The sequence below is a fragment of the Xyrauchen texanus genome, chromosome 4 (assembly GCF_025860055.1).
Source record: "Xyrauchen texanus isolate HMW12.3.18 chromosome 4, RBS_HiC_50CHRs, whole genome shotgun sequence".
Classification (NCBI taxonomy): Eukaryota; Metazoa; Chordata; class Actinopteri; order Cypriniformes; family Catostomidae; genus Xyrauchen; species Xyrauchen texanus.
In genome coordinates this window covers 11,382,487-11,403,357 of record NC_068279.1, presented here as the reverse complement: position 1 = coordinate 11,403,357, position 20,871 = coordinate 11,382,487, and the positions used below count along the sequence as shown (strand labels likewise).

General features: G+C 37.2%; 1 protein-coding gene across 3 annotated transcripts in view; it reads left to right on the top strand.

Moving 5' to 3' along the window:
- Positions 1 to 951: 951 nt before the first annotated feature.
- Positions 952 to 20,871, top strand: part of LOC127643311 (protein FAM214B-like) — a 29,500-nt gene continuing 9,580 nt past the window's right edge. For all 3 annotated transcript variants that reach the window (XM_052125995.1, XM_052125993.1, XM_052125994.1), the window contains exons 1-2: positions 952 to 1,300; positions 9,366 to 9,521. The gene's annotated coding sequence lies outside the window, so the exon portion shown is untranslated. The remainder of the gene's footprint in view (positions 1,301 to 9,365; positions 9,522 to 20,871) is intronic.

The window sequence follows — 20,871 nt, the reverse complement described above, 5'->3', positions numbered from 1 at the left end:
CAAAGTACCTTTATAAGGAGTTGTGTGTAAGGACGCTCTGGTAGATCTGTTTTTGGATGGGAGCTTTGTGTGAACACCAAGGCAGACGAAGATCATCTGGGGGTTTTGGAAAAACAGGTGTATGTTATCAAGTAAATAAGGACTAAACGTTGCTTCATTTATGATGATACATGCTTAAACGTGAGCTCAATACCGTAGTATATTTTTTTATTTTATTTAGAAAGATGTAGAAAAATATAAACCTCCAGCTATGACGCTATGACGGCATAGGCTACAAGTTGCATGGGATTTATTTTAACGTAATGGGGTTTAAAACAGCTGACAGCCTATAAGTTAGTCATTGTCGTCCTCTAGTGGTACAACTTTCTGTTCTCTTTGCGTTTAATGAAAAAATAAAATAAAAATAAATAAACTACAGTGTCAATAAAAAAATATATAGGCTATATTATGAACCATGACATGCATAATTTAAACAGTGCCTTATTTCTAATACTTTAAGCTCTTTAAGTAAATGTTTCTGTTTTTCTCTGGGTAAATATTACATTATTTAAATAATTTTGCACTTTATTACATATTTTAATAATTTGCCAATGTATATAATACGCTTTAAAATATTATTAATGCATTCTTACATAGAACCTATTTCTGTCCTGTCCTTATCAATGCAGTGCTCCTCCAATGAGGAGTAACAGGAACAGATAGCACGTGTACTTGGGCGTGGCTTGCTAAGACGTTGCCCTCTACATAACCAATGAGTGTTCATTTCGTCAAAATATATTACTGTTACGCAAATGCATTCAAATATCAAACTGAAACAGAACGTTCATTGGTTCGTGAAAAAGAAAGTGACCAATCGCTTAAATGACAGCCCTTCAGCTGATCGAACGTCCCTCCCCCTAGGTATTTTTCAGCAAATCCCGGAAGAACTGTTTTTAAAGCGACAGGATAATTTTATGGGTGAGGGCTTCGGACAGACAGCCAAGCAGAAAATAGAAAAAGGCCCGTTGGCAGAGGTGGCAATAGGACGTGGAAAGGAGAAGAAAAACACTTTAAATATAGCTTTGTCGGCATTTGGAAAGAAGAATCTCATATCTAGCTATTGATATCCTCGTCGGTCAAATATATGTTCGTTACATAGTGGGATTTCAACGAAGATAGTTTTCGTCAAATAGACAGAAGACACTGAGAAACTACCTACTGTCTAAAATAAGATAAAACTTTTTCTCCAGATAGGATGGCAGTGTTTGTTTGCTGACTGCTACAGCGCTTGTCATTGCCGTCGTTCATACCTTTGCTGAGGGTGAGTAACCGCTCTTATTCTCTTTGTGCTGTCATCCTCCTTTAGATCGTTCTCATTTCAACATGCATACAGCATGGGATCAGATATAATCATGATATAATTAATTCTTCATATTTAAGTTATGGACACCTCTGCGTGCTGACGCACTGATAAATCATGCATAAATAAAATTATTCCCCATTAATATTATGATTCACTGTGCTGTTTGAAACTTTCTCACGTGTGTTTAATAACGGTGGATTAATCACAGCGTGATAATAGTCTGCACACAGGAGCTGCTGTATGCGCAGGGGGGGCGTTTCTGCTTTGTCTGATTCATGCTATTTCATCCACTGTAGGCAACTTTCATCAGTGCTGCACGCGCATTCTTATCTCAGTCTCTGTCCCTGCCTCTCCCTCTCTATTTTTTGATCCTTTTGTTACATTTTGATTTAGAATATTCTTTGCACTTGAGTTGAGAATGATTGCATTTTTATAATGCAATATACCCGTATCAGCCCTAGCCAAGGGCCCATGAGAAATCCATCCTGACGTTTAATTTTATTGGGCTTTCTGTATGCCTTTTGGCATTTATTTATTTCCTGGAAGCCTAATTAGACACGGATATGATCAACATTTTTATGCAGTGAGAGACAGGATTCACCACCAGAGTTTGGGGTGGCAGTGGGTGGGTGTGCACACAGGTTGCAGAATATGCAAGAGGCATCCATCCTTCTCATTACTAATGCCAGACAGGACGTCAATGTAAAGGCACAATGGAGAGCTGCAGAGCTATTTCCATTGCCCCCCCAAAAAATGAACAGATGATCAACAGAGACCCTGGAGATGATCTTTTCCTGTAATAGGCACACACATCCTGAAAGAGCTGCAGATTGAAGTTGCACTTCTATATATACATACAGTCTGAATTTTAATAGACTCAGATCTGTTCCTTAATACCCTTGCTGTGTGACCTCTTTCAGTGTGGCTGTCAACAGAAGCATGCATGTATTACATCATTCAACTAGAAGAGAAAATGCATGGTAGGGATGGCTTTGGCAAATCAGAAGATAAGCATATCAAGCTGTTGTAGGGAGCAAATGTGTGTTGAAGATGGTTATTCAGTGTGAGGTGGCAGATCATGCATCGTTAAGGCCTGAAGCGACTCCCTTTTTGCAACTGATATGTGTAAATGTTGAATGAGGGGTTTCATTTGAACATCTCCCCTAAACACTATGTATTCTCTTACTGTCCTGGTGAGATCTTTATGAGAATGAGGGTGGTACTGGTCCATTGGTGCTGTCATTGGGTTTGGGCTTTGTGAATTAGGTGGATGGGGTCCTGTTTCGGGTATTCTAAAGTTAAATTGTGGTATATGCCAAAGCAAAAACCTCTGTTACTATTGCTAATTATCTGAGTATCAATAGCCATAAGTATTAAACTCCGGCACGTAAATTAGCAAATTACAAAACTGTCAAGAAAATACTAGGACTGGACTGACACACACACACACACACACACACACACACACACACACCTGTACACCATCCAACTTTTGCACATGTCCAAAGTTGCACTTTAATTATTGTCACTTTGTACCTGGCTGCTACCTCAATAACTGCTATGTCCATAGAACACTATTTCATAGCATGTTATGTTTACATTTAGCATTTTAGAAAGTGTCAACTTTTGCACTACTCTATTACAAATGTGTACTGGTCGGCGCTGCACTGTCTCTCACTGTGTCTATTGTCCTGTTCCTTTTAGTAATTTATTGTACTGTCCCGTACTTTTTGCACACATTTGCACGTGCACTTTATGTAGAAATGTTATTTAGTCCTATGTTGTTTTATGTAGCCTGGTCCTGGAGGAACGTTGTCTCGTTTCGCTGTGTACTGTACTAACTGTATATGGTTGAACGACAATAAAAAACACTTTGACTTCACTTGACTATATAAATCCTACAGACTTATATTATTGCCATATCTAGGGATCAGAATATGATTTTGCAGAGAATTTAGGGTGGGATCTTTTGACTTGGGCTTGTAAGCAACCCACTTGCAATGCCCTAGTAACCACCCAGAAAACCTAGTATTGTGGCAGTGGGTTTTGCATGGGCACGCACCACTCCCATTTCCTTCTGAAAAAGTAAAAATCCAAAGTTTTCTTTACTAACCACTGGACGGTGGTATGGGGATTTTAATTGCTGCTATACTGTATTTCTGTCAATATGAGCATTCCATGATGAAGAACAATGACCATTTTAAGCTTTAGTTGGAGTAAAAATTAGTTCAGTCTCAACTTGTTCAGTTGTTGGCTGTCATAACTCCAAGCAGTTAATGATATCAGCCTAACTAGCATTGGTTCATAACTTCATATCATCCACCCACTCCTTAAACGTTTATGAGTCAGGCACTGTAAAATGACGCTCATCATGATTTTCTAAAGTATCAACACTTTGGAGCCACTTGTTTGATAAAAAATATTTTTTTGTGTGGACAACTTTTACAAAGTAACATGCTAAGCATCACATTATCCAATAAAAACATGCGTAGATGTTTGCTAAAACACTGCAGAATGGAAAAAGGCATACGTTATGAATCGTGGAACACTCCTGTGATCAGGAAAGAGGTGGATAGATCTTAGTATGGATTAGAATTCCAATAACCATTGACAGTGTTTTCATTCCGATTCATTTGTTTCTATGTCTCTGTGCATGTAATGTGTTTTCACCTTTAGAGAAGCAGTGTGGACCTTGGCTTCTTTATATAGCCATAGAGGTGCAATGGTTGGTTAACTGTGATGGCAAAACCCACACTACTGGTCACTATCAAAAACCTGCCTCACATTTCTACCCTCCCCTGATCAAAGATCAGCTTTGAGCTTTCCCTTCGAGTGGTTTTGAAAAGCATTTTAATAACAGAGACTTGTCCCAGATCAGTTTCACCGGTTTAAGTGTGTGGGTGTGTATGTTCAGGCAGGTGCTTTAGTGTATGTTTGTGAGCGTGTCAGCGTGTGCCACGTGTGATATCAGCATGCCAGTGTGAGAACAAGTTCCTAACCTGCTAACCGGTTTATCATTTATTTAAAAAAGACTAGCCTCTCAAACATCAGATTTAGCTGTGGTTCAATAATGGCCATGGGCTATATCCTTAGCTATCATAAATCAAATGTATTCTAACCCCAAAGTAGATTTCAGTAAAGTACATGGTATTGTTAGCTGTTGGTCTTGTTATTCTGGAAAATGTTTTAAAGTCCTGCTTTATTGTTACAAAGAACAGGCTAATTATATGACAGCAATGCTTAAAACGGAAGCGTGCCATTGCACTGAATGGAATTGCAAAGTAAACCTTTCCAAATACACTGTCTTACATTTCATGGTTGAGTCAATGTTGTGTTGAGCTGGATGGGTCTCTCAAAACAAACAGAAGAATATTTATTGCACCACAAAGAAAATTAACCTACGAATTGCTTACTAGTTGTCTCTGCATATTGAGCTGGGATAGGAGAAAGTATTTTAACCCCAAAAATGTTACACACTTCAGCTTTAAGATGTACTGCATGCTCTTTTCTCTGTATAGTACTGTACTTTGCTTTTGCTGGGCTAATTGTAGGTTAGCTTGAGTTTGTGTGGATTGTGCGTGTCCTTGTACTAGATTAACACACCATTTCTTTGTGTGCCTCAATCTACTTCTCCAGTCTCTATCTTGCTATTTTTCATCTCACCTTTGCCCTGAAATCCACATTATTTTTCTCATCTATTCCTCTTTTCTCTGTACGTCCTTATACTGTTACAGTGAAACAAATTTGTCCCTGAGCACCCCCACCTTGAAGCATGTTTAACTAAGGACATGTTACCATCCTCGTTTATCAGTGTCAGGTGCTAATCTCTACAGAGGGGCTAACCTTAATATCTAGCTAGCATAACCTTTGCATTTGTTATTGTGGTAATGTTGACCACATTTTAACAGATCTCCCACAATGAATTCATAAAGAGCCTCACTGTGTTTCAGTGACTTTTATTTGGTTGATTTATTCTATTGATCTGTATAAATCATACATACTTTGGCATATGTTTTGTTTTAGAGCTGCATATCTGCGTAACACATTCATCATTAACAAACATTCAGAGGCAAAGATTGCTGTACCATGCTCTAAATAGCTGTGAATATAGAGCACTGTTTCTTCTGGAACATTCTGCTCTTCTCTAGATTAGAATCAATTGCTCACAAAACCTAATTTTTTATTTCACACACATTGTGTTTGCATGAGAGACAACATCAAAAGGGAGAATGATGAAGTGAGAAAGTTTAAAGTGTAAGTAGACAGAAGGTGTGACTTACAGAAATCACATCCTGTGTATTTACATCAGTGTAGGCCAGCAGTGCCTTTTTTGTGCTCTCACTTGGCTTATTGAAGTGGAAAACAGGAAGTTGAGCAGCTGACTGTAACAGCGTCAGACTGGTGAGATTTAGAATCCGCTTTAAATGGCACTAAATAGCATCACACATGAAGCTGGCAAGAATATACATTGCCAACCACTATACAGTAATTATGTTAATTAAGTGCATACTTTGCTTCTTTAAGCAACTCTCTTGCTGTCATCTAGGATGTGGCAAGAATAAATTAAAATCATTAGTGGTGCAAACACTTCTATTAATTTTGCTCATTCTTAGGTTAAGGGATCTGAACAACTCCTAACCCTGAGTATTTAACATTGGTTTGTAACTAGTATCACACTATTTCTGTAATGGACATGAATAATAAAGGCTGATTTATACGTACTGGGTGACCATAATTCATTTAGTAAAAATTATGACGAAATGTTCTGACGTTTTTGCTCTGCGAAAGTGTTCTTTTGATGATATTTCTACTGGTCTCGTGCTCATCTCTGAAATACTTGATCTAGGAGAACACGGCCAGCCAAAGAGCATATATGATTGGTTAAAACCAAAGACTGTTTAGCCCAAGTAGAATTTGGAATGCCCAATATGACAATTGTAGAAAAGGAGGTCCCACCTTACAGGTAGACGAGACAATCACCTTTTAGATACAGACATCAATACAGACAATTAGATGTCAGTCCACTCGAGAGCGCACATGTGCATTAGCTGAATCAGCCTGAAAAATAGAATTTTTAGCATGATCTTATCTAAAGAAGCACAACTATTGATACCATTGTTGTCAGCTTTAACTGCTGACTTGAAATATTTATTTTGATCTTCGTACTGGCCAACCGTTTTGGAGATTTTTGGTCTTTCTCCATTCAAGTAGATGGAAGCTGTACATTTATGCCACTTGTGCCCATAGAAGATAACTGCCCGGGAGTGTTCCAATGATAGCCGCTAAATTGGCTCAATTGTCTTGAAAGGGACTTTGGTCAAAACTATAGCCTAATCATGGGTGTGGTTTCAATGTGACATTATTTTAAATGTATTTATTTAGCTATTTTCCTCAACAAACTAAATTTTAATTGATGTTGCGTGTAGTATAAACGCAGGCTTCGATCACCTAGGGTGCTTTTGTTTGTCCAAGAAAACAAATTGGCTTCTTGCATTGTATATACATTGTATAAATTATAGATTTAACTCAAGTTGTGCAGCTTGTTGAACAAGAATGTGCTATAGCTTTGCAATTTTTGACTATGACTTCAAAGTCTATTTAGTCTTGCCTATTTTTGCCAGGTTAACTATATAAAATGGGCAACAACAAAAAAATCCATATACTTACACTGAAGGAAGAAACTGTGCCATATCTAGAAACTTGTGTGGGCTCTTTTGACTTGGGCTAACTTCCCAAAACACCCTAGCAACAGCATAGCAACACACAGTAACTACCAGTTAGAACACCTTAGCAACCACATAGCAACACCCAGGCAACCACCCAGAACACCCTAGCATCATCGCGGCGAGTTGTATACGAGCAAACACCATGTTTTCATAAAAAAAAACATTTGGTTGTTAATGGGACAGTATGAGTTTGTTTGACTGAAAAGGGATATGGCAGACACACAAAAGCACATGCATAGATGCAAGCTTGGAGGAAAGGAAGCATTAGAATGTAGCTGTGAGCTTTAATGGTCCCTCGTAGCCCAGTTGATCCAACCCAGCTACTGCCTAGAATAGCTGCCGGGGAAGTGTTCAAAGGAGTATAAAACTTGTTTTTCAGTAGCAGAAGTGTTACCATCTAACTCAGTGTTTTGCCAGCAGGATTGACTAAATCTATGATTGACTGTCACTAACTCTCTTTTTGTGTCTTTCGTGCACTTTTGTATTTGTGTACTGCTTTGCTTCACAGCTGAATTCTCAGATGCCAGCTGAGGGCTGGCTCACGTCTTAGCCATGCCCCCAAGTACTCCTTATATGGACACGGAGTGTGAGCTCTTAAAGGAGAAGTGGCTGTTTCTCCACAAGGACTGTTTTCAATTTAAGCCTGTCTAAACAACACAACCAGTGAAAGACGGTAGAACTTTGCCTTATACCAGGCTAAGCAAATATCTTGTGCTTGATGTGGCCACACATTTGTGTTTTTAATTATCATTCTATACTTTTACACCCACAAACGCAAGGAAACACTCATACATTCTCAACATAAGCTCTCCGCTCACTCCTTTCCTCCCCCCTCTACCTTGCTCAGTTCATCTAAAGAGATTAAATTAATCTGTGTCTGTATGTGTGTTAGTGTGTGCATGTGTGCATGTGCGCCTGTACATGTGCCAATGCTTTCGTTTAAGTGCATGTGGATTTACCACTGCTTATTTGGAAGGTGTTGCATGCCATTAATTCTGCCACACACATCGCAAACACACAGACATGCACCCATCCCTTCACACCCAACAAGTCTCTGTTTCTGTAGAAGCACTGATAACATGCTTTCAAGTGGTGACGTATCTGCTCAGCTGTGCACTTCCCTTTTTACTTTTTTTTTTTTTTTTTTGTCTTTGCCTTCTATTTTTAAAAGATATATTTCAGTAAAGTTATGTTTATGCAAAATTTGTTTGTTTGAATGGGTGAGGATTGCATTGCATTTTTTTTTGGACCCTTATACAATCCTTAAGATATATGAATGTCACTGCATTAGATAAAAGAATAATTACGGAAGCACACTTTTCACGCAAAACATTTCACAATAAGTTTGTAGGTTTTAAATGATAAAACAATAGATAAAATGATCTAAAAGACCTTGAAATGAGCTGGTTACAATTAATAGCACTTAAAAACATTCTAGTGCAAAAACATTTGTTCATTTTTAAGTGTGGCTTAAGTGTCCAGATATTTTGGGGGCCGCTACATATCACAAAAGTAAAGTGTTCTCTGGCATATTGGCCTCCAAAGTAACACGTTCTGTTTGCTCTGGAATGCCACTATTAGACCGACAAGTACACATTCACACAAGCTGCCACTGGCATCAACACACAATAACTCACGAAAGCTCTATGGGAGAATACACTGCCTCTGCAAAACAAGCAGAACAGGTGGGCGGGACTTTAGATATTTCCCTTAACTTCACACCTATCAGGACATGTGGCATCTGATCCCCCTCCAACCGGAGGACTGCATACCCCCATCCAGTCTTACATCGGTTGTGTGCTGACTGAGCAAGAGAGCACGCCTTAACTTACCAGCTGAGAGGAAGTAAGCTGAAAAGGCAAAGCAGAGGAGAGAGAGAGAGAGAGAGAGAGAGAGAGACAGCAAGTGGTGAGAAATTTAGCAAGAAAGAAAGGAGGGGGACTAAAGGCGGAATACCAAAGCTGCTTTCATTGTGTTGAAGTTATTTGAGGGGGAAATGAGATGAGTGTGAGATGGTAGGGGGGAGCTAGAAGCAAAGCGAGAGGGGGGCTTAGAGTTCATATGCATGTGCCAAAGGGAGCCTGAGAGAGAAATTTTGTGTGAAAGTTATTGAAAGGGGGTGGGGGTTGGAGGGGGGGGGGCATGGGACACAGGGACACAGTTGAGCATGCCAGAATAGCATGGGAGAGAGAGCACATAAATAGAGATATTTGCATTTTTAGAGTGTTTGAGCAAGAAACTTAAATTACACTTCAATAAGCCTTGTGTATTTATATCTCTCACTCTCTTGTTTTCAGGGGAGGAGCAGAAAGAAAAGTCCTGCGTTCCCTCATTCCAAGCAAGTAACCTTTCAACTTATCACAGTCTAGAAGCAACTACAACCAAAACTAGAGAACACTGACAGAGAGGACGGAGAAACAGGCAAGGAGGAAAGGGCAGGAGTTCTTATAGAGGTAAGTCAAGAGGTTAAGTTTGTAATGTGTGTTTATGGTTCTATTTGGTCCATACAATGGATGTGACTTGTGACTAAAACTTTGAAGCTCCAAAAAGTGCATAAAGTAGGATAAAAATAATCCATAAGACTTCGGTGTCTTCTGAAGAAATCCATTCTGTTTTGGATGAGAACAAACCAACAAATAACTCCTTTTTCACTATAAATCTTGACATCCGCAGTCTCCTTGGCGATCATTTCAAGCTCAATTTCCCTTTCTAGCGCCATCGAGTGCTCTGCGAATGTGTGAAGCACAAGGAAGTGTAATTGAGCTTTGAAATCATGATCATGCCTAGAGATTGCAATGGAAAGATGTACAGTAAAGAATGAGTTCTATTTTGATCTGTTCTCACCCAAAACTGATAGGATTTCTTCAGAAGAAATGGATTAAACCAATGGAGTCATATGGATGACCTTTTTCCTGCCTTCTTGTGCTTTTTGGAGCTTCCAAATTTTGGTCACCATTCACTTGAATAGTATGAACCTATAGACAGGGGTGGATCTAGAAAAGTATTTATGGGGTGGCAAGAGGGTGGCATGAGGACTAAGAGGGGTGGCAACACCAAAGTAAGCACCCATGCATAGTTCTACTGAATTAAGATACCAAACTTCATTGCACTAAGTACTAGTACATTTTTTTAAGTGCACAATCAAATTACAAAAGGCCATGAATTTGCAAAACAGTTTTACTTCCATGAAGAGACCACAAAGTAGAGCTGCACGATTAATCGTTAAAAGATCGTGATCTCATTTCTAAATGACAACGATTCTACAATGTATATTAATGTTCCAGTGGCATGCATTTGTAAGGCGGTCAAATTTAAATTCAAAATGCACTACAAGGTGCGTTTTTAAATGATGATAAACTTTATATAGCTTCTTCAAAAGGCAGCGCTCCTGTATGAGACACTGAATAAACTAAAACACAAAGACATTTGTCACCACAGTGGTTTACAAACTGCAGGGTGCAGCCACGATTAGATGGGAGTGTGACAGAATCTCTGTTCAGTTAAATATTTTTCATAGCCACCGATGCTAAAAAATTCCGAGATCTGACTAAATGCACTTCCTGTGCACTGTTTGATTACACCCGGCATTCAGGCATTCTTACTGCATCAAATCAGTGTATATCTGTCACACAGTAAAGAGCGTCAACTATTTTAAGTAGTTTTGTTTTGCATTAAATTACCCTTTTTAATGTTTTTACATTGTTATTTTTTAAATCTTTAATTGCTACTGTTGCTGAAAAACTTAAAGCAGTGTAAACTCTCCTCTCTATTGAATTAATGGCTGTTGAATAATTCATTTTCAAGATTGAAGTTTGTACAAGAGAAACACTGAAGGCCTCTTTGTTAATATTTATTTAAAAACAAGTTTTGTAAAATAACATAGAACTTTCAATGAAGTTTTTCTGCTCGTTTTGCTTTTTACTTGGCATGTGAGAAACAGGTTAAATAGTTTTATTTTATTTTTATTTACAGGATTTTTATTTATTTATTTTTTTTGTGCAATAACCACAAGGTGTTGTTTGGTTTATAATGTATTCTTTGCACCCACTTGTCAACTTAGGACATTTTAAATGTATATATTTGATTCACAATTTAACTACATTTTTGAACAGATTGAAGCAGAGAACATTTTGTCAGAACCTCTATTAAATTACATGCAGGGTTGGGAGGGTTACTTTTTAAATGTATTCCACTACAGATTACAGAATATATGCTGTAAAATGTAATTTGTAACATATTCCGTTAGATTACTCAAGGTCAGTAACTTATTCGAAATACTTTGGATTACTTCTTCAGCACTGGTAGATTTTTTTCACTTGTTTTAACTATAAAAATTCTGCCAGTACAGTAAGACAAAATACACATGTTAAAAATACATTCTCTGACAAACCTAAATATCTTATGCAGTGTTGTTTCTAAAACAAGATCAATCAAATTACTTCAAACTTACTTGTCTGAATGTAACACATCATAAGAAAGTGTTTCACCGCTGTTCAAATGCACTTTGGATCGCATCATTTATATGTATAAATGTTTTCCATCTGAAATAAAATAAAATAAATGACAATAAAATGCAAAGTAATCTCTTCAGTAATCAAAATACATTTTGGAAGTAACTGTATTATAATTACCAATGATTTAAATTGTAACTGTAGTGGAATACAGTTACTGATATTTTGTATTTTAAATACGTAATCCGTTGCATGTATTCCGTTACTCCCCAACACTGATTACATGTTACTTTGTTTAGTACCATTATGTCCATCACTGAAATAAGAATTTTTCTTCAAAATCGTGAAATTGATTCTAAGCAAAAAATTGTGATTCTCAATTTATATATTAAAATAATTATGCCAATGTTTTGCTAGTATTTAAATAATTAAATGCCTTTTTTGCATTCTTGCATAACATAAAAAACAACAACAAAATGTTCCTTAGCATGACCTCTGCTAGTTGTCACATTTTTTTACTCCAGTAAATATTTCTCAAAGTAGGGGGTAGGATTATTTTTGGAAGTCATATTTCTGTAAAGCCACATACATTGAAGTCTTGGCTACAAAAAAGCAATTCAGAACTTTCAAAGTTATTGTTCAGGAAAAAGTATAAAGTTTACTGAACACGTATTGACACTTTCTCCACATTATATGGGGTACGTTGTCACAATGGAAACTGCCATTAAACCAGTGGCATAGGATTCATGTGATCATCCCTGATAGAATTGAATAGTTTGAAACCAGCATACAAAACCACTGCTAGAGAAAGCAGATTTTTGTCATTTGACTTGTAACTCAAAACCATATAGTAACCTAAATACAGCCCTTGTGACAGTTAGCCCCAGTCTCCCTATATAAAAAATATCTTGCTTCTATAATTATATCCTTTTTCAAAAATAATTAACACATACAGAAGTTGCTATCTAAGGTGAATGAATAGGTCCCACTTATTAAGCATCATTGGGGTAGGGGCCTGGAAAGCCAGATACATGGGGAAAAAGGAGAATCAAAGTATGCTGTTATTAATGACAGGTTATGTAGGGCAGGGGTGTAAAACTTATTTTAAATTGATGGCCAAATTAGATAAAAAGACACCTTATGCAGGCCAAATAGTTTTGGTTTGTGAAACCTTGATGAGTCCATAGATGAAGAGGGCTTGCATAGACACGTTATTTGAGCAAATAAAGCTCTCTATCACATTGGTCGCCCATGAATCACCAACGTAAAAGCCATCTGAGAGTAAACATAACAAAGTAAAGCCCTATAAAAATATACTGCACAATCCAATATGTCTAATAATCATACTGTGTTGACCTGGAAACAGCTAAGACATACTAATATAACCTCTATTGTTCCATGTATCTGTCCATGTTGGCATTATTATAATGGTTGAGGAAAAATTAACTGGGTACCCTTGTGAGAGGGTTCATCCAGTTTCCGATGAAAAACATAGATATACTCGAGGCTGTGAGTGCCATGCGGGCAGGTGTGTTGTTAATTATGAAGTAGCAAGTCCAAAGTCGCTAATACTAAGCGGACTTTGCAACTTCGCCTGTGTCAGATGCAGAATTCCTGTGCATGGGGCAGTGGTGGCTCAGTGGTTGAGGCTCAGGGTTACTGACCAGAAGGTCAGGGGTTCAAGCCCCAGCACCACCAAGATGCCACTGTTGGGCCCTTGAGCAAGGCACTTAACTCCAGGTTGCTCCAGTGCACCGTAAGTCGCTTTGGATAAAAGCGTCTGCCAAATGCATAAATGTGAATGTAAATGTAAATGCACAAACTACAGAAGCCAAACCTGCGATTGGTCGCAGCTGTAATCAATCACGTGATCGGCTGCAATAGTCAAGGGCCGCTGTAGTCATTTATTTGTTTGGGAATTTTCTTTTTGGGGTGAACAGTTAATTTAAAAGTTTGTATTCTTTTAGGTTAAAATACTTTTTCCTGTCCCAGTTTAATATGCACAGACTACAATAAATAAGCCATCCGTAGGTTTATATCCCCCAAAAAGTGTAAACATTACGGCTCTGAGGCACTTTCAGCATTGCTGTGTCTGAGCATCCCTACCAGCATGACATTGCAGCATTGGCTCAACCAGTGGCATCTGGGACACCTGTTTGAACACAGTAATTATTTTTGCAATTTGGTTTGGGGATGCTAATAGCACAGAAATAACACACTTTACCTTTAAATATACTGCGAAAAAAGCTGGTGATTTAAAAATGGTGAAAAAAGAACTGCAGACCAGTTAAAGCGCCTTATATATTCATATAGATTTTAACCTTACATCTTACATTTTGACAAGTGTCCATGCTATTTGTCAACTACCCATATATGAATGTTAGCCAGAAGCTAGCTTTTTTTGTGAACAGCTGTCTCAAACTTTCTCTTGCTCTTGAGTGTTAGGGTGTGTTTGGTCTTTGTTACTTCTGTAGTTTGAAATGTCATTGTGGCTTCCTATGTTGTAAAAGCCAGACATTTATGCAAAACACTCAATTGATGTACACATCACTAGTGTAGAGTGCATCACACCCATGATATCTTCTTTCTCAATGGCTTTCTCTCTCTCACACACACTTATAATCAATTCATTGTCCTTCTTGTTTTTGTAACAACACCTAACTTGTTGATGTACAGTACTGTGCAAACGTTTTAGGCACTTGTGAAAAATGTTGCATAGTGAGGATGCCTTCAACAACAACAATGACATAAATAGTTTTCATTTATCACTTAATGTCATACCAAGTCCAATAAACATAAAATGTTAAATCAATATTTGGTGTGGCCACCTTTGCCTTTAAAACAGCACCAATTCTCCTAGTTACACCTGGACACAGTTTTTCTTGGTTGTTGGCAGATTGGATGTTCCAAGCTTCTTGGAGAATTCATCACAGTTCTTCTATCTATTTAGGCTGTCTCAATTACTTCTGTCTCTTTGTGTAATCCCAGACAGACACAATGTTCAGTGGGGGGCTTTGTGGGGGCCATGACACCTGTTGCAGGGCTCGCTGTTCTTCTAATCTAATCTTTTCTATTTGCAAAAGGAATGTTTGGGAGTCTAACATTTATATTTCCTATTGACACACTAAAGCAGAAGATATGAATAACAATCTTAAGACAAATGCTTTTGTGAAACATTTTATGTGCCTTTAGCACAGTTATAAGACTTTAGCACAGTACTGTACATTTATAATGTGGGGATTCTTTATGGTGTCACTTGGATCCAGTGTAAGAATTGACTCTTTCAGCTGTATCTAAGCTTGACTGAACGAAGCATTATATTTGATTGAGAACACTTTCTTCTTAAAGGTGAAACGTATGATTTCTGTGCCATTAGAGACACCAAACGCAATTGCATCAATAATGACATCAATCATTTTCATGCAGGTTTCCTGAACACACCCCTGTCTCACTGTTCCATTTGTCAACTAAATGGATAGTCCTGCCCCAAACTCATGACATAGGCTGTCCAATGCATATTAAGCTGATGTGAGAGAAAGTATTTTAACATTAAAAATGATTATTGGCCTATTGCACTTCTATCCTGGTAGAAGTTACTCATTGAGGTTATTTTTTAATCATCCTAATTTTTTTTTAAAACATTCAGAAGAAAAAAAATATTTTAATAGTTTCAAAGCTCTGGTTGACAAGCTCCACATGTCGCTCTATAGGGAGAATGGCTTTTTAAAGCTGCACTACGTAACTTTGTGCTCTCAAGCAACATCCGTGTTTGAAATGTATAATTGCAAGAAATTTGCAAAAGAATACATTACGTCAGTCGTGTAGAAATAGAACAGCTGAAATCGCTTACAGCACCTTTAATGAATACTATCAACACATGAAAAAAAAAATGCAGAATTGTATCATTCTAATCGAATTAAATTGTGAATTTATTTTGAATTGATTCATTTTGAATTTGCAAAATTCTTTTTAGAATTCAATTGAAAACCTTTGAATCTTGAATCGAATCGATTCGCTTTCAACCCAAAGATTCACACCCCTAGTGACAAGTGGCACTGGCAGAATAAGTCCTCATTTTCAACTCACAATATTGGTAAGATACAATTCTTGTTTGAGATATGATTGTTGGTTCTTCTAAATTACTAACATTACATCATCTTTTATCTTACAACTAAACCGTCGCTATAGGATAATTAATATGGACACAGTTAATATGCACATAGTTTTGCCTGTAACAGTTTTATCTAACACTACATTTTAGCTCACGATCAAACATTTGTTTAAGTTATTAAATGGATGCTATGTGGAGAAATATCTTTGTCTATTTGTTATGTTGTGCCCATGATGAGCGACCCTCCCTCAATATCTTTAAATACTCAAGCCATGCTGAAAAACAAAAGTGAGAACAGAGAAAACAATTCTACAAGGCATAACATAATACATGCCAATGAGTCAAGTCATTTTTATTTTCACAATAGACATAATTTCAAAGAAGCTTTTCAGGAAATTAGGCTTTAACAGAAAAGAAAAAAAATCATAAATTATAATATGGTGACCAGTTTAAGTGAATTACATCTGTAAAACCATATATATATATGTATATTAGTAATGTCACAAGCATTATTTGCTTAGAATAATGTGTGTGTGTGTGTGTGTGTGTGTGTGTGTGTGTGTGTGTGTGTGTGTGTGTGTGTGTGTGTGTGTGTGTGTGTGTGTGTGTGTGTGTGTGTGTGTGTGTGTGTGTGTGTGTGTGTGTGTGTGTGTGTGTGTGTGTGTGTGTGTGTGTGTGTGTACACGTCTGTTCAGGGTTATAGCTGGGAATCTCAGGATGAGCCTTATCATCTGTAAAAGACTCACCATATGTAATGCTTAAGTATAAAAGACAGTTTTAGACTTTTGTATAACCCACATTTCTGAAAACTCCTCCAAAACCTTCTCCTAATGCGCCTGCTTTGGATACCAAACTTCTAGATAATGCTTTGAAAAATGGTTAAAAATAGAATTGGTTTAGATTTCTGGAACTCTGGCTGAGTTGGGAAGAGTTTAAATTGGATTTACATCTGTCTGGGTTTGTGTCAAGCCCTGGAATGCTGTTGGGTTATGGATGGTGTTTTTAAGTACACTCTATGTACATCTGGACTTAGTGAATGTTATTTCAGATCTTATATCTGTGCAAGGTCTTTCCTGTTAGTTCTTTGTCGCAGCAATGCCTAAAAATACCCTCAACCTCAACCCTTGTGTGTACAAGTCTTGAGTCCCTGATGGTAGTGTTTTGTTGTGCAACATCCCAACAATTGCAATAAATGGGGCAGTGACTGTATTTTAACATTAAAGGGATAGTTCACCCAGAAATGAAAGTTCTGTGATCACTTACTCACCCTCATGCCATTTCAGGTGTGCATGACTTTATTTCTTCTGCTGAACTAAAGATTTTTGAAGAATATCTCAGCTCTCTAGGTCCATTCAATGCAAGTAAATGGTAGCTAGAACTTTGAAGCACAAACAAGGACATAAATTTAGCATAAAAGTAATCCATAAGGCTCCAGTGGTTAAATCTTTATCTTCTGAATCAACATGATTGGTGTGAGTGAGAAACGGGTCAATATTTAAGTCCTTTTTTACTATAAATTCTCCTCCCTTCCCTGTCTGTAGTGATTTGTAAGACGAATGCGAATCGCCAAAAGCAAATGAAGAATGTTAAAGTGGAGATTTATAGTAAAAAATGTCTTCAATATACATTATTATTTCTCAACCACACCTATCATGTGCCTTTTTGTGCTTTTTGGATCTTTAAATTTCTGGACACCATTCACTTGCATTGTGTGGATCTACAGATTTGAGATATTTTTCAAAAAAAAAAAAATTGTGTTCCGCAGAAGAAAGGAAGTCTTACAAATCTGGGTTGACATAATTGTGAGTGAATAAAGAGGAAATTTTCATTTTTGTGTGAACTATCCCTTTAAGAATGAAACACTAGGAAACTGGTTAGAATCAAGTCCCGATCTCTCTCCCTATATAATTTGCCTTTATATGGGTATGTGCAAATGGCATTCTACCATGTTTCTAATACTATTTCTACAGTATGCAGAATATTTATTGTGTGCAGTATACAAATTGTCAGTATTCATGGAATACCTAGATGACATCTTCCATCTGCTAAAATATGCAGTATACAACAGAGCACATTTCATGGAATACTGTATCCAGTTATGAACAACATTTGTTGTTTCCAGTGTAACTAATAAATCGAAAGTTAGATCAGACACAATTTTAAACAACCCCCCTCTTGAGTCATTGTTTGATTGGACTGCCTACAGTTAAAAATTGAAAATTCTGTCATAATTTGATAACAAACGTCTTTTATCCTTTTATCTTTTATCCAAAGCGACTTACAGTGCACTTATTACAGGGACAGTCCCCCCGGAGCAACCTGGAGTTAATTGCCTTGCTCAAGGACACAATGGTGGTGGCTGTGGGGATCGAACCGGCAACCTTCTGCTTAACAGTTTAGTGCTTTAGCCCACTACACCACCACCACCACTCCATTTTGTCAAACAAACACTAAAAGAAAATTATTAAAGAATATCCCAGTTTTTTTCTTTTTCAATATAATGGCAATTATCATTAAAGTAGTCCGTGAAGCTTGTGTGTCTATTACAAATCTTCTGAAAGTATACAAATACGTTTTGGGGAGAAACAACCCAAAATGTATGTAACTTTTAAATGCGCGTTCATTAATGCTATGAGAGAAGCTCATTTACAGTGGCATGCTTGTTTATGCAAGAACTTGCATTGTTTAGCACTAAAAACAATGCAAGTTCTCACATGAACACGAAAGCTGCTTTTATTAGCAAAATGTAATTTTTGGGTGAACTGTTACTTCAAGACAATCTTACTTATTACTTTTATGCATGTTTACACAATAGTAGATAAAGAAAAAATATGCAATGTAATTGTCATGTTATAACAATTTTTCATACTACAATTTGCAATTTTTATCATTGCATAATGTGTACTTCTCCACATTTAAAAAAAGCATTGTAGGCAATATACAGCGTATACTGCTCACTAAGCAGAGTGTTAGTATTCTATTCCGAACATACCCTCTCTTCACTTACTTTTTCTTTCACTCTGTGGTTTAATTAATTTGGCCATGCATACCTATATTCCAGGAGCTCAAAGACTCCTAGGTTCATACTGCCACCAAACTGAGATAAGCCCCATCCCTTGGGAGGCCACTTAATACTTCTTTCAAACATTGTAATGCAAATGCATCTCTTAGAAAGGCGAGCTCCTCATTGCATGAGACTTTTCATGGCAGATTTTGTGCAGTTGTATCCTTTTTTCCTTTACAGGGTCACATATTTTAGTTTCATTAGGTGTTAGAGATGTACTATGGACCTATAAGGTACCACTTCACTGCCAGAGCAAGCGTTTTCCTTCTTGTGGCATTCATGACATCCGATACGATACTTGCAGTGCCTTTAACTGACAAGCAGATTATTATTTTATAATGCTGAGGATTTGTCAGTCTCTTCCCCCAGTGGATGTGTGCATTCTTAAGCTAGCTCGATTTAATAATCTTACAGATCCAGATATATGATCAGTGGAGACAACGGTGAAACTGATGGCCTACATTCTGTTTTAATGCAAAGCAGTTTTTCTTTTCTTAGAGCTCCTCTAACCATTTCAGATTATGTAGATGTCAAAGACAGGACAAAAAGATGATTGGATTCATCAAAGCTGTTGTAGATGATATGAATGTTCACGTGATTCAAATTTTTACATTCATGGCTCCAGTTTTTGCCATTAATGAGTCCGACTGCTCGTTCCCTGATGTTAGATAGTACAAAGGCTCTGTTGTGTGTTTCAGTTTGTTGTCTAGCTGCCTGATCCAAAACAGGCCTGAGATATGCAGACCAAGACAGAGAGCCAGTCAGAGCTGTTCAGACATGTGTCCTAATCAAGATGGCTTGACTGATAACACAAATGAGTGTAGCCAGTCATATGATTACTCTTTGTGTCTGTTCCCTATTTGTATAAGTATTGATTGTGTGTGTGATTTACTGACAGATAGAACCTGTTGAAGGTTCTTAATTAAGAACCATATTTTAAGAGCTCTAGCACTAAGCTGTGCGATAAAATCATACCTGTAAAGTCAATAGGCATTGCTATGAGGTTTTGGTATTTTCATGCAAGCCTGTGCTATGTCTAGGCGCAATTAGGTTTAGTGAAATTGCTTGTCTAAAGCTCTAATGGGCTGGGTCAAGTGCAATTTAATTCTGAGGTTCTTCTCCAGTTATCGTCTGCGTCCTATTATATAGTCCATTCCCTGTCAAGCACCAGCGATATAAACAAAGACTGTACATTCATAAGAAGTTGGTAGTGTTTGGTAGGCTTAATGCAATGAATTAGAAGAATAGAAATATGGACTTGCATTCTTTTGTGCATTAACTGTGTCCTTGTTGAATGTCAGGTATATTACTATGACCGTGACGTGCTCCTTTTATAAGCATGGAAAATAAGTTTCTCGTCAGGATTTGGATGTTCGCTCCATTAAATTATAGAGAATGTTGTTAATCACATTGATCAAGTGATCAATCACATTGATCAAGTGACACTGAAATCATGGTTAGTATTAACAGTGATTGTATCAGCCTTCCAGGTAAGGCTGTGTATTGAGGGATCTTTTTTTTTTTTTTCTTTTTTTTTTGCAAGCACTTCACTTCAACCAGTTGATTTTGCTTTAAAATGAAATGTATCTATTGAAACACAAGAAAACTTCAACAAAAAATATGTCTAAATTCAAATAACACTTCAAAAGAAATGAAAATTGAATCAAAATAAAAGTTTTTAAAAAGTCTTATAAAACACCCTCCCCATATACAAATATTGTCTTTCTTTTTTACAGTGACTTAAAAATCACTCTACGACCACAGGGGGAAAAATACCAATACAAATTAGATCATAAATACTATTGTAAGATAAAAACATAATAACAATCATTTAAATTAAAAATGATCTATAGATAGTTTAACACAAATCTTTTGTTTCATAAATAACTACAGCAGTGATTGTCAGGGACAAAATGAGATGTTCCACTATATTTTCAGGGTTTGGACATTATTACCACCTGCTTGTGGAATCTCAAAACTGCAAATGAAGGAACTGATTTTAGACTTTGTGCTCCCATTAGACATGCTCATCCCCCGTCTTAGCACAATGACCTATATCTCAGGAAAATTGCAAATTGCGTTTTGCGCCACTTCATTAACATACAATACACCCAGGGCCTGGGTAGCTTAGCTAGTATTGATGCTGACTACCACCCCTGGAGTCGTGAGTTCGAATC